The following is a 12,282-nucleotide window of genomic DNA, read 5'->3' on the forward strand; positions in this document are numbered from 1 at the left end:
CCTTTTATTTCCATGTTCAGAACTCCTTCAAGCATTTCTTGTAGAACCAGGCCAGTGGAGATGAATTCCCTCAGCATGTGACTGTCTGAGAAATACTTTATCTCTACATTTATAAAGCTTGGTTTGGCAAGCTGCAAAATTATTGACGGGCAGATTTTTTTTTCTTTTTTTTTTTCCTTCTTAGAGGACAAAATAGGATCCTGGCTTGTAAGACTTCTGCTATGCAGTGCACTGTTAATTTGATAAGATTTCATTTATAAGTTATTAGATGCTTCTCTTTCACTGCTTTTACAGCTTTTTCCTTCATATTGATTTTAGATAGTCTGATGACTATATTCCTTGATGAGGTTCATCTCGCAAAGTATCTCCCAGGTGTTCCTTGAGCTTCTTGTATCTGAATATGTAACTCTGTAGGAAGACCAGGGAAGTACTTCAGAATCAGTCCCTCAAATAGGTTTTCTAAGCTTGTTACTATTTATTTTTCCTTTGCCCTCAGGAATACCTATAAGTAGTAGGTTTGGTTGCTTTACATAATTCCATATTTTTTAGAAGCTTTGTTCATTTCTTAGAATTCTTTTTTAGTTATTTCTGACTAGATTAGTTTAAAAGGCCTGTCTAAGCTCTGACACTCTCCTGTTTAGTCTGGTCTGCCTATTGTTAAAACTTTAGACTATATTTTGTAATTCCTTCAATAAATTTTTCATTTCTAGTTATGTTTTTTGTTTAATTCTATCTATCTCTTTAGTAAATTTTTCATTCATATCCTGAATTTTTTTTTCTTTGTGTTGGTTTTCAACTTTCTCTTGGATCTCATTGAGCTTCCTTACAACTCATATTTTACATTCTTTATCTGTCATTTCACAATTTCCATTTTGCTTAGAGTCTATTACTAGAGAGCTAGTGTGACCTTTTTGGTGTGTCTGCCACTGTGCCCCACTTCCTGCCTCACCCTTCATGCAAGTCCTGGCTGGTGGGCACACTGCCAGTGGGGGTGCAGCCACCCACCCCTCCGCATAACCTTGGACATGTTTTCCTAGGTGCATCCATCCCAACCCCCAGTGAGAACAACTATGGCCATATTTGCAGCAGTGGGTGGGGGTAGGTAGAAGTTCCTCTATCCATATCTACTCCTGGGCACTGGTGCCACCTTTCTGTTGGTGTAGAATCATACTCTTTTCCTGTAGAGCCCAGAACTGTACCCTTGTCTCTGCTGGGAGGGATGCATTTACCTTCTTCTCACAACTGGGGAGATATCTGGCAGAAGAGATGCACAATCTGGTTTCCTTTGTCCCAGAGGGTGCTTTGGTTTGCTGTATCCTTCCCCTAGAGACAACCTACCATGAGGGTTGAACTCTAGGAACCTGCAGCACCCCGGGGTCCCACCAGACCTTTGCAGTTGTCACAGTCTGAAGTAATTCTGGGAAATATCTGTGGATGATATAGGGATGCAGAGACATAAGGGCTGAGAATTCCTGGGCAGGATAGAGGCACACAATGGATGCACAACCAGTATGGTGCCCTCTACCTCAGCTCAAGTGTTGGGGGCAGCTCAGTGGGTGAACTTATGCCACCTGGCCACCCAGCATTCTGCCCTCAAGAAATTCCCAAATTGCCACCCACAACAATACTTGGGCTAGCAAAGAAAGAGGTGCTCTCAGATAGTTTGGCAGTCGGCAGCCGGCTGCAGGAGTTAGGAGAGCAAAATATACCCCCACCTGCCCTTTCTAAGGGCTCTGAGTTCACAGGGGTCAATCTCTGCTAAATTCTTGCTTCCTTCTTTTTCTGCACCCCAGATTCTTCCCATGTATTCTTGGATAGGTTCTGGCACTGTTCCTTCAGTATTTCACTCAGACCATGATTATTCACCTGTAACTTTGGTTCTGCTTTCTGTAGACAACTGGCATCCAATATCTCTAGTTAGACATCTTGGATTAAAACAACAATGACAACAACAAAAATAACAGAAACAGCTTTTGATAAAAGATGGGCTTTCCCACATCAGGTCATATCAAAGGATCCAATAGTGGTTCTAGTGGTAAATTCAATAAAGTTGGAATAATTGTCTTATAGTAATTGTAATGTTTGTTTATATCACCCTGGAGAACCTGATTGTCTTGAATATCCCTATGGGCTCCATATAAACCTGAGAAGACAAAAGAATAATCAGAGAGCATCAACCTCAATTGTCACATTGAATCCTCAGAATGTGTTCAGCATCAGAGGTGACAGTGAAGCAGTTCTCCCCTTCTCAAGTTCTATCAGCCTGTAAGCGCCACATCATATACCAAAGTGTTTTCTGTCAAATTGAGGTGATCGTCCGGCAAGATTTCAGTGAACAAAAATAAAGAACATTGTTGGAGAACAACAGTTTTTTGACTGTTTTTCCTTGTCCTCCTTAATAAGAAAGGTAGCTGAAAGAATCTGTACTTCAAGGAGATTTTTATAATTCTGCTGAAAAGACAAGGGAATCAGATTAAATATATGTCTATATAAGACAGATGTTCAACAAAAATTAGGTGAGTGACTAAAGGCTCTTTTCTCTGAGTATTTATTCAGAGAACTGATGTGTCAGTTCTCACCAATTGAACAGGGTTTAAAGCATAGAAGTCCCTTTCAGCTGTGTTTCTTCCTTCTAGTCCCTCCCTTTCTTCCCAGTTTTCCAGTCTCTGAATTACTCTGATCAGAGGCCTACTAGCAGCTTTTAGGGATTCCTTGTAGAGATAGACTGTGCTATTCTATTATACTATATAGGCATATGTTCATATTTATCACATTTTGTTATTTTCATACAAATGGTCTTATAACAAATTTTATGTTCTTCTCTTATTTTCACTTAACAAAATAGCTTAAAGTTTGTCCATTATCAGTTTGTAGTGAGTGTTCCCTTTTTTCCCCAGTGGGAAGAAGATAGTATTCTCTTTTATGAATTACTATAATTTATTCAACCTACATTCTCCTAATGACATTTGGGATTTTCTCAAATTGTGCTCTAATAAAAATCCTGCGATGAATGTTTTTGTTTGTTTGTTTGTTTGTTTGCTTGTTTGTTTGTTTTGTGACAGAGTTTCTCTCTGTTGCCAGACTGACTGGAGCGCAGTGGTGTGATCGTGTTTCACTGCAACCTCCACCTCCTGGGTTCAAGTGATTCTCCTGCTTCAGCCTCCTGAGTAACTGGGACTATGGCATGTGCCACCATGCCCAACTAATTTTTGTATTTTCAGTAGAGATGGGTTTTCACCATATTGGCCAGGATGATCTTGATCTCTCATGATCCGCCTGCTTCAGCCTCCCAAAGTGACGGGATTACAGTTGTGAGCCACCATGCCCAGCCGCAATGCATGTTTTTAAGCTTATTTCTTCATGAATTTGTGTGATTGCACCTACAGTGTATGTTCTAAGAAGTACATTTTCTGAGTCAAGGAATCTGTCCATTGAAATGATGATAGGTTATTGAGGGAAGTCAGGGACCCTGAACAGAGGGACCAGCTGAAGCTATGGCAGAATAGCATAAATTGTGAAGATTTCATGGACATTTATTAGTTCCCCAAATTAATACTTCTATAATTTCTTGCGCCTGTCTTTACTGCAATCTCGGAACATAAATTGTGAAGATTTCATGGACACTTATCACTTCCCCAGTCAATACCCTTGTGATTTCCTATGCCTGTCTTTACTTTAATCTCTTAATCTCATCATCTTCATAAACTGAGGAGGATGTATGTCACCTCAGGACCTTGTGATGATTGCATTAACTGCACAAATTGTTTGTAGAGCACATGTGTTTGAACAATATGAAATCTGGGCACCTTGAAAAAAGAACAAGATAATGGCAACGTTCAGGGAACAAGAGAGATAACCTTAAACTCTGTCTGCCAGTGAGCCAGGTAGAACAGAGCCATATTTCTCTTCTTTCAAAAGTAAATGGGAGAAATATCGCTGAATTCTTTTTCTCAGCAAGGAACATCCCTGAGAAAGAGAATGCGTCCCTGAGGGTAGGCCTCTAAATGGCCCCTTTCTGGGAGGCTGTCTTCTATGACCCAAGGGATGAAATAAGCCCTGGTCTCCTGTAGCATTCCTAGTCTTATTAGGATGAGGAAATTGCCGCCTAATAAATTTTGGTCAGACAAGTTGCTCTCAAACCCTGTCTCCTGATAAGATGTTATCAATGACAATGCGTGCCTGAAACTTCATTAGCAATTTTAATTTCACCCCGTCCTGTGGTCCTGTGATCTTGCCCTGCCTCCATTTGCTTTGTGATATTCTATTATCTTGTGAAGCATGTGATCTCTGTGACCCACACCTTATTTGTGCACTCTCCTCTTTTGAAAATTGCTAATAAAAACTTGCTGGTTTTATGGCTCAGGGAGCATCACAGAACCTGCTGACATGTGATGTCTCTCCTGGACACCCAGCTTTAAAATTTCTGTCTTTTGTACTCTTTCCCTTTATTTCTCAGATCAGCTGACGCTTAGGGAAATAGAAAAGAACCCATGTTAACTATCGGGGGTGGGTTCCCCCAATAATAGGTGAATGTGAGAGTGCTTTACAAGGAAGTAGAGCTAGTTACACTCCTGCTAACATGTATGAGAGTTTCACTTGTCTCATTGTTTTGAAATATTCAAAACTCTCATCTATAATTTTATCCTTCCTGCTAAATCCTCTGTTGGATACAACAAAGCTATTGATTTTAAAAAATGGAGTAAGTCAGGAAAGAGCTTCATATAAATCTCCATTAACAATATTTTCAATATGTGTTTTTGATATGCATTGTAACAGTAGCATTTTCATTGGTGTCAGTTTCCTGCTCAAATATAAGTGCTTGGACATTATGGCCATACCAACTGAGTTATACTATCCAAAAAATAAATGGATTGATTTTTTTCTCAGTGGCCTGCTCCTGACTCCAATGGTCAATACTTTTCTTGCCAAAATACATGAGAGGTTAGATGTGTTTTCTCATTCATGGCCAGACATGGCCCCACAAAATAACAGAAAAGAGAAAATGTTATTCATCATTACCAAAGTATGCTTTTATAGAGAAATAACTAAAAATGTGTACTGATTTATGAGCATCCTATAAAGTTTACAGTTATTGCTGTATCCTTCTTGATACAGATTTGTATTTGAGGAAGTTAAAAGCATATACAGTACACTTTTAAAATAATCTCTTATAGCACCCAAATCAGTATTTGCCACACCACACCCAAGAAATCAAGCTAGTATCAGCGCCAAAACACATTGTTAAGGAGCATTGTCCACTCCTTGAATATAACTTGAAAATTGATGTCTGGAGAAACGTTGAAAATAAATTGCTTTAAAGGACTATCTGGAAAACCCAAAAGGCAAACTTAGAAGTTGGTTTTGTATCTTTGTATATTGAACAATGTGTTTTTTAGTTTTATTTTTAAATGTCCAGATCCTATCTAATGAACAAACTCATGCAAAATATCAGATATAGTAATTTAAAAATTGAACAGACAGAATCTATGAAGAGTAATCATAAAACCCACTATCCTTTTAAATATCATGAAGCTCAACTTCTGGTTAAATTTACTAATTAAAACTGTTTTTCCCCTTTTTGTGAATTGTAATTGTGCAGTTTCAAACTTTTCTGATCATTCCAGAGTAAAACAAAGTGTCAATCCAAAAATTAAAATTTCTAAACATGAGTGACAGTTAAATCTTCAAACATACTTGAAATTGAGGACATACCTTTTTCCCATATGCAAGAAGACTGAAGGTTGAGAAATGGAGTAGATTTGGCTTCTTCTCTCATCTTGGTCTGTTGTTAGAATGATTCTATACCAGCTTTCTTTCTCAGTATGTTGCCAGGAAACATATTAATTATTTGGCCAAACCGTGGGGAAAGGCTGATTGAAATGCTCTGTTAAAGTAGCTAGGCTGCCTATGACATGCCCGTTAGAATTTCCAAGAAGTTTGGTTCTCATATGCAGTTGCATTCTCAAAATGCAGGGGCCATAAAACTTGAAGAAAAAAAAAAAAAACTGATTATTTGAATGAAGAATTAACTTTAGAGCTCACTGATTAATTAAACAACTTAACAGAAATATGTACTCCATTTTCAGTTACAGAGTTTAGAGCCATTTTCTTTTAAGTCATCATTGAATTATTAAACACCCTCTTCCTTTCTTATCTACCATGGTAAATATTAAGTAGATGCATGTATTTCTCCCATTATCATCTTTAGGAATTAACTTAAAATGTGTGTTAAAAAGGGATAAGTTCTTTTAATATTCTCATAATGCTACTTGGAAAGATAATTTCCTGGTGTCCAAAACTGTCTCAGATGTTAATAAAAAAGAGGAACCATTTTGATTGCCAATTAAATTATAGTTTATCTTTATTAAGTAGAAAACAAGATAGATGTGCTATAATTGTAAATTGAGGTTTTTGTGTCAACTGAAGGCTTAAAATTATCCTAAAGAAGAAATTTTCCCAAATCCTATACAAATGAGTATAATCTTGATTAAAAACCTGACTATAACTTTACCAAAAAATCATAGGGCACTTTTATCTTTGGTATAGGAAAATTCATAATGTAAAATTAATACATAGCTTATTAAAATGATAGCCCTCATAATTAGATAAGTTTTTTTAGGAACTTAAAAATGTTTTAATATCAGTATCAGTATTCATATAATCTAAAATATTAGTATTTATAAAAATACATGATTGCTATAGAAACTAAAAATTCAGCAAAATTTTGGATAAAAAATACAAAATGAGTATATATATAATCTTTTACTTTATAAAATAGATTATTCTCAGGCCCAAACCCATCATCATGTTTTATGGGAAAATATTAAAGACATTTCTATTAATGTAAAAAATGAATGACAAATGCCTACTCTCATTGCTGTTATTAAATATTGTATTTAATACTAGTCAACTCAATTAAAAGAAAAAAAACTTCATAGAAAAAAAAGGAAGTTGATATACATGTGAATATGACACAACTGTATGCCTGGAAGTCCCAAGAGAATCAGTTAAAACACTAATCCAAAAATAAAATGATGTTATAATTCTTTTTTATGTAAAATTAATGTATGTAAATTAATAATTTCCACATACAATATGCTGCAAGGAATTTCCAACTTTTATTAAAATATTAATAACATATTTAGGAGTGTGCACAACATGAAGAATTCTCACTAAACAAAAGAAGTCTTGAAAAAAAGCAAGACATAACACATTCTTGAATAGAAAGACATATTAAAATAGATCTTTTTTTGGGGTAATTCATAAATTTAATATGATACTCATGAAAATACCAAACACTAGCTGGCAGTTTATTTATTTTACTAAACAAACTAATTCTAAATTTTATGTGAAGAAACAACTAAGAAAATTAGAGACATTTTTGAAAAATAATGTATACATCCTAATCGTTTCATGCAATAAAACATTATAAATTTCTAATAATTAGATAAGTATAGTGTTGAGACACAAGCTTTCAGGGAGGACAATAGAAGAAAATAAAAATCATAAATAGACCCAGTCACATATGAGAATGTAGTAAGTTATTAACATGGCATCTCAGCTCAGTAGGAAAATATAAGTTATTTATCGTATCATACTCTGATTAATGAAGAGACATCGGAGCAAAAAAAATAGGATTAATATAAATCTGACACTGTACAATGAGGTAAATAAAAAATGAGTCAAAGATTTAATCTAACCAGGTAATCCTTTCTAATGATTTTTGTAAGTCCAGCAGCATATATATATATTTGTGCTTGTGTGTATATATATATATACAGAGAGAGAAACAGCACATTTTTTTAAAGTTTGCATTAAGAAAAATTTATAGACAGATTCAAAGCATAATGATAAACTGAGGACAAGACAATACTCCCAATTTCTGTCAAATACAAAGTGCTATTCTCTCTAATATATAAGAACTGCAAACGTATAACAAGATGGTTAGTAACAATGAAAAATAAGTTTTAATTTTGACTAGGAAATTCACAGTGAAAGAGAGAAAAATGGCTCATAAACATACGACAAGCTAGTTAACCACAATTCTAATATAAATAGGCCTATTAAAACAGTGCCTAAATATCCTTTTTTAGAAACAATATGATTTGAAAATCCTAATATGTGTCAATTATGTACCTGTGGAGAAACAGGATACTCTCATACATTATCACTATAACCACTAAAACCGCTATAGATTATGTTTAACCAGATATCCTACTTCTAGAACTTTTTCTAGATATAGCCATGCAAGTACCTAATGATGAACTGTACAATGGTTTTTATGGTCAATCATATTCATTAGCAAAAAATTGGAGGTAACGTAAATGCTCAGTACATGCACGCTAGCAAAAATTATATACATATCTGTATAAAACAACAAGGAAGCTCTCTATGTATTAGTAGGGAACAATCTATCAGACATTGCAAAAAAAAGCAAAAGTTACAATTATTATGTAATTCAAAAGTTATAGTTTAGTGAAAAAAGTAAGAGTGCAGAACATTTTAATCACTAGCCACTATTCGTGTATGAGTGTATGAGTGATAAAACAAAATAAATATTTATATTTGCTTTTGTATAAAGGCACTCTAGGAAAATACCTAAGACATTAGCAACAATAGCATCTGTGGTTGAGCATGGAAGGGAATCTAGGTAACTAATTAAGTTTAGGGTAGAAGACAGATTTTTATTGTTTTATTGTTTTGTTTTGTTTTTTGTTTTTTTGAGATGGAGTCTCGCTTTGTTGCCCAGGCTGGAGTCCAGTGGCACTATCTCAGCTCACCACAACCTCTGCCTCCCAGGTTCAAACAATTCTCCTGCCTCAGCCTCCCAAATAGCTGTGATAACAGGAGAACACCACCACACCCAGCTAATTTTTGCATTTTTAGTAGAGACGGGGTTTCACCACGTTTGCCAGGCTGATCTCAAACTCCTGACCTTGTGATCCGCCTGCTTTGGCCTCCCAAAGTGCTGGGATTACAGGCGTCAACCACCACACGAGGCCTATTGTTAAGTGTTTTTGTATTTACTCCTTGGGAACATCTTACCTATTAAAATAATCTATATCATTTATATATATAGTGAATGGTTACTTCAAATGAGAGTCATGAATTGGCATATCTTTATATTTCCTTAAATAATCTGGTATAACAAAAATTCTATGGGTCACTCTTTGGAAAATGCTAGCATAGGAACAAGAAGGCTCTAGTTTTAGAAGTACTGTGCCAATTAATTCAAAAAAGTCATTTTACCTTCGGACGTCAGTTTTCTTCTCTATATCTAAAAGGGTAATAGAAGAGGAGTTTCCAAGAATTTATCCAGGTTTTAAATCCTATAAGTACAGCAGAGTACGAATAATTGAATCTTTACTCTTTCTAAGCATCAGCCTTCACAACATGGAATCTCCTTTTAACAAAAATGCAAGAGATAGAGAGTGACCTCTAATTCCAGAACATCTCACCTAATTTTTTGTATAAAATTCCATGATACCAATCGATATTGATGTAATTTTTCCACTTAAAAACTGTCATAAACATTTAATATTAAACTCTTTTTATTTTTACTCTTTTAATCAAAGTGTATCACTCTGCTGAGAATATGTAAAGTAGTGATGAGAGAAATATGAATTTACCTGTCAGGACCCTGTGTATTGATAAAATTCAGTATTTTTTATTTATGTGTTATTTTTAATAATTTATGTTGGCCTCTTTATTCTATCAGCTACTTTTGTTTTTTTCTCTATTTTGTTTCTTTGTCCTAATGAAATAGGTAATATTGTGGGCTGATGATAACTCATTGATTGCTCATCTACCCTCGGGTGTGTTCAACATGCAGTAACATTCATTCTACCCTATAATGAGTTTTAAAAGGGAGTGATTCTGGAATAATTTCATTTACATCCTGTAAATGCAACCAAGAGTATGCAATGATAAGAGTTCTAATAAGATGAGAAGTTTAGTGTGCTGTTCACATTTGCCCCCCTTTGCTACTTAAATCCAGAATTCTTCAGACCAGTGAATCAGAACAAGGAAACAAACTGAGAAGTAAACAGATGCCTGTCAGAACTGTCATGTTGTTTTCATGAGTTTGCTCTTGTTAGAAAGTTTGAATGAAATACATGGAAAAAAAATGATAAATCTGACAAATCAGTCAATTCACAAATTCAAGAACATACATGTTGATTTTATAGCCACTTTTGCAGTTTTAATATATCTCAAGATTTTAGAAATCATGTTTTTTAAACAGAAAAAAAATCCCCAATGGTTACTTATAAACAGGCTTTTAGTAACATATATTTAAGCACTGCTATTCCTTTGGGCCAATGCAGGGCTATAGTAAAAATCTGAGATTTGAATGTTGCTGATACTTGTTTTTATTTTTTATTTCAATCTACCATTTAGTAACCAAATATTTTATATTGGGGATTTTAAAATTTTTTTCTGGTTCTTAATTTTAATTTTTGATACAAAATAGATAATAGTACTATATACTAAATAATATTATACAAATTATTAAATAATATAATACAATTTAAATAATATATAGTGTTCTTGGCACATTATATACTGCATAAAAGGTAGTTATTACTATTTTTTATATTTTATTAAGTTGTAACTGAATCAGCCTCCATCCTGAAAAAATTATACATAAAGGGTCTAAAGTACTTATACATAATATGTAGCCAATGTTATTTCTTCTCTGTTTAAGAATGATAAAAGGTACCAACTGCTACTTCTGGCCCACCTATATTTTTTTCTTTGCATTATAAAAGTGTATTGATAAACTGTGAGATTAAATTTTTTATTCCACAAAAGTTGAAATAAGACAGTCTACTCTAGCTGGAAAACTACTGCAGGGCCGTTGTTGTGGTGGATTGTATTTGCTGCTGTGTCAATCATAGGTGGCAGGCACCACATGATTCCTTAGTCATCTGACAGAATTAATGAATCCATTCAATTGCTTCACTTACTACCCAGTGGTGCTTTAAACTCCATGGAAAGAATTCAATTGAAACCCTCAGGGTTTCGATAACATGTCTTAAAGTCAGGGTTTTCAAAGTGTGATTCATGAGTCACCTGCGTCAGAATAATCAATTGCTTTTTAGAATTTGTTTTAGAAATCACATTCACAATTTAATTTTATCTTTCAAATAAATCTTTGATATGGAAACTTAGTAATCATGAAAGTGTTAATATTATTTCTAATAAAATATTAATGGATAGTTTCTGTATAATTACTATGCTCCAGGAATTGTACCAAACCATTTGCACAATTATTTATTCCTCAGAAAGAGAAAAAAACTATAAAGTAGACATCTATTCTATCTATTGGATAAAGAAACTTAGACCCGAGAGAAACATGATTTCCTCTAGGTTACACAGATAATTGATTAACTGAGCAAGACTAGAAAAATTCATTGCTTATAAAGTCACATTTACTGAACTGCTTTTGTGTGCCAAGGCTTGTATTTGGCTCCGGGAAAAGGAAACAAAATAAGATAAAGCCTTCAATCCACAAGGTATTGTTCTCCTATCTTCTTTGACAGAACAGGGCAGGGTCAGGCCAAAGGAGCAATGAAATCCACAACAACATGGATACAGTACAATTTTTGGAATGTATGTGGGTTGCTCTGACTACATTTGTAGTATTGAGTAATTTGTGCATTAAACATATAATCAATTTATATTTGTAACAGCAATAATAATCAGTTGTAACCCCACAACTAGAACTGCATCTGACTAATGATAGATGGTTGATAAAGAGTTGCTGAATGATAGAATGAATGAGTAGTCTGCTCTACATTGAGCCCATGCTAAGATTTCTGAAACCTTATGAGCCAAACTCTTTTAAGTTTTGCCTTAGGTTGCAGAGTAACCTAATGCCATTTCTTCAATGATACAATCACTTTACTAGATCCTTGGCCTTGCCACTTGCAAGTGTGTCTTCCTGATGACTGTTCTAAATGGTTTCCTCTGCAAAGTTGAAGAGTTTTCCCAGAAAGTTTTTTTTTAGTCTATTTCCTCTGCTTTGCATGAAATGTATACTATCATTTCTACAATGATTGAACCTCTACTTTGTTTAAGGCTCATGGTGGGTTCTGGTAAGCAAAATAGTCATGGACTCAAAACTTGACTGGTCTCATATTCTAATGAGAAAATTAGGCATGTGTTGGGAAAGGAAATATGCAGGCTTGTCATATGGTAAAATATAATAAACCAAATGACAATGATCAGAAAATCTAGAAAGTGTCCTTCAAGTGATAATAAAAAAAATTAGTCCACAAG

The 12,282-nt window shown here is 34.5% G+C and overlaps 1 long non-coding RNA gene across 1 annotated transcript in view; it reads right to left on the reverse strand.

The window, feature by feature from the left end:
* Positions 1 to 5,368: 5,368 nt before the first annotated feature.
* Positions 5,369 to 12,282, reverse strand: part of LOC106998876 (uncharacterized) — a 57,383-nt gene continuing 50,469 nt past the window's right edge. The window contains exon 5 of the long non-coding RNA XR_013418122.1: positions 5,369 to 5,984. This is a non-coding gene — a long non-coding RNA (uncharacterized LOC106998876). The remainder of the gene's footprint in view (positions 5,985 to 12,282) is intronic.

This window comes from Macaca mulatta, chromosome 6 (assembly GCF_049350105.2).
Source record: "Macaca mulatta isolate MMU2019108-1 chromosome 6, T2T-MMU8v2.0, whole genome shotgun sequence".
Classification (NCBI taxonomy): domain Eukaryota; kingdom Metazoa; phylum Chordata; class Mammalia; order Primates; family Cercopithecidae; genus Macaca; species Macaca mulatta.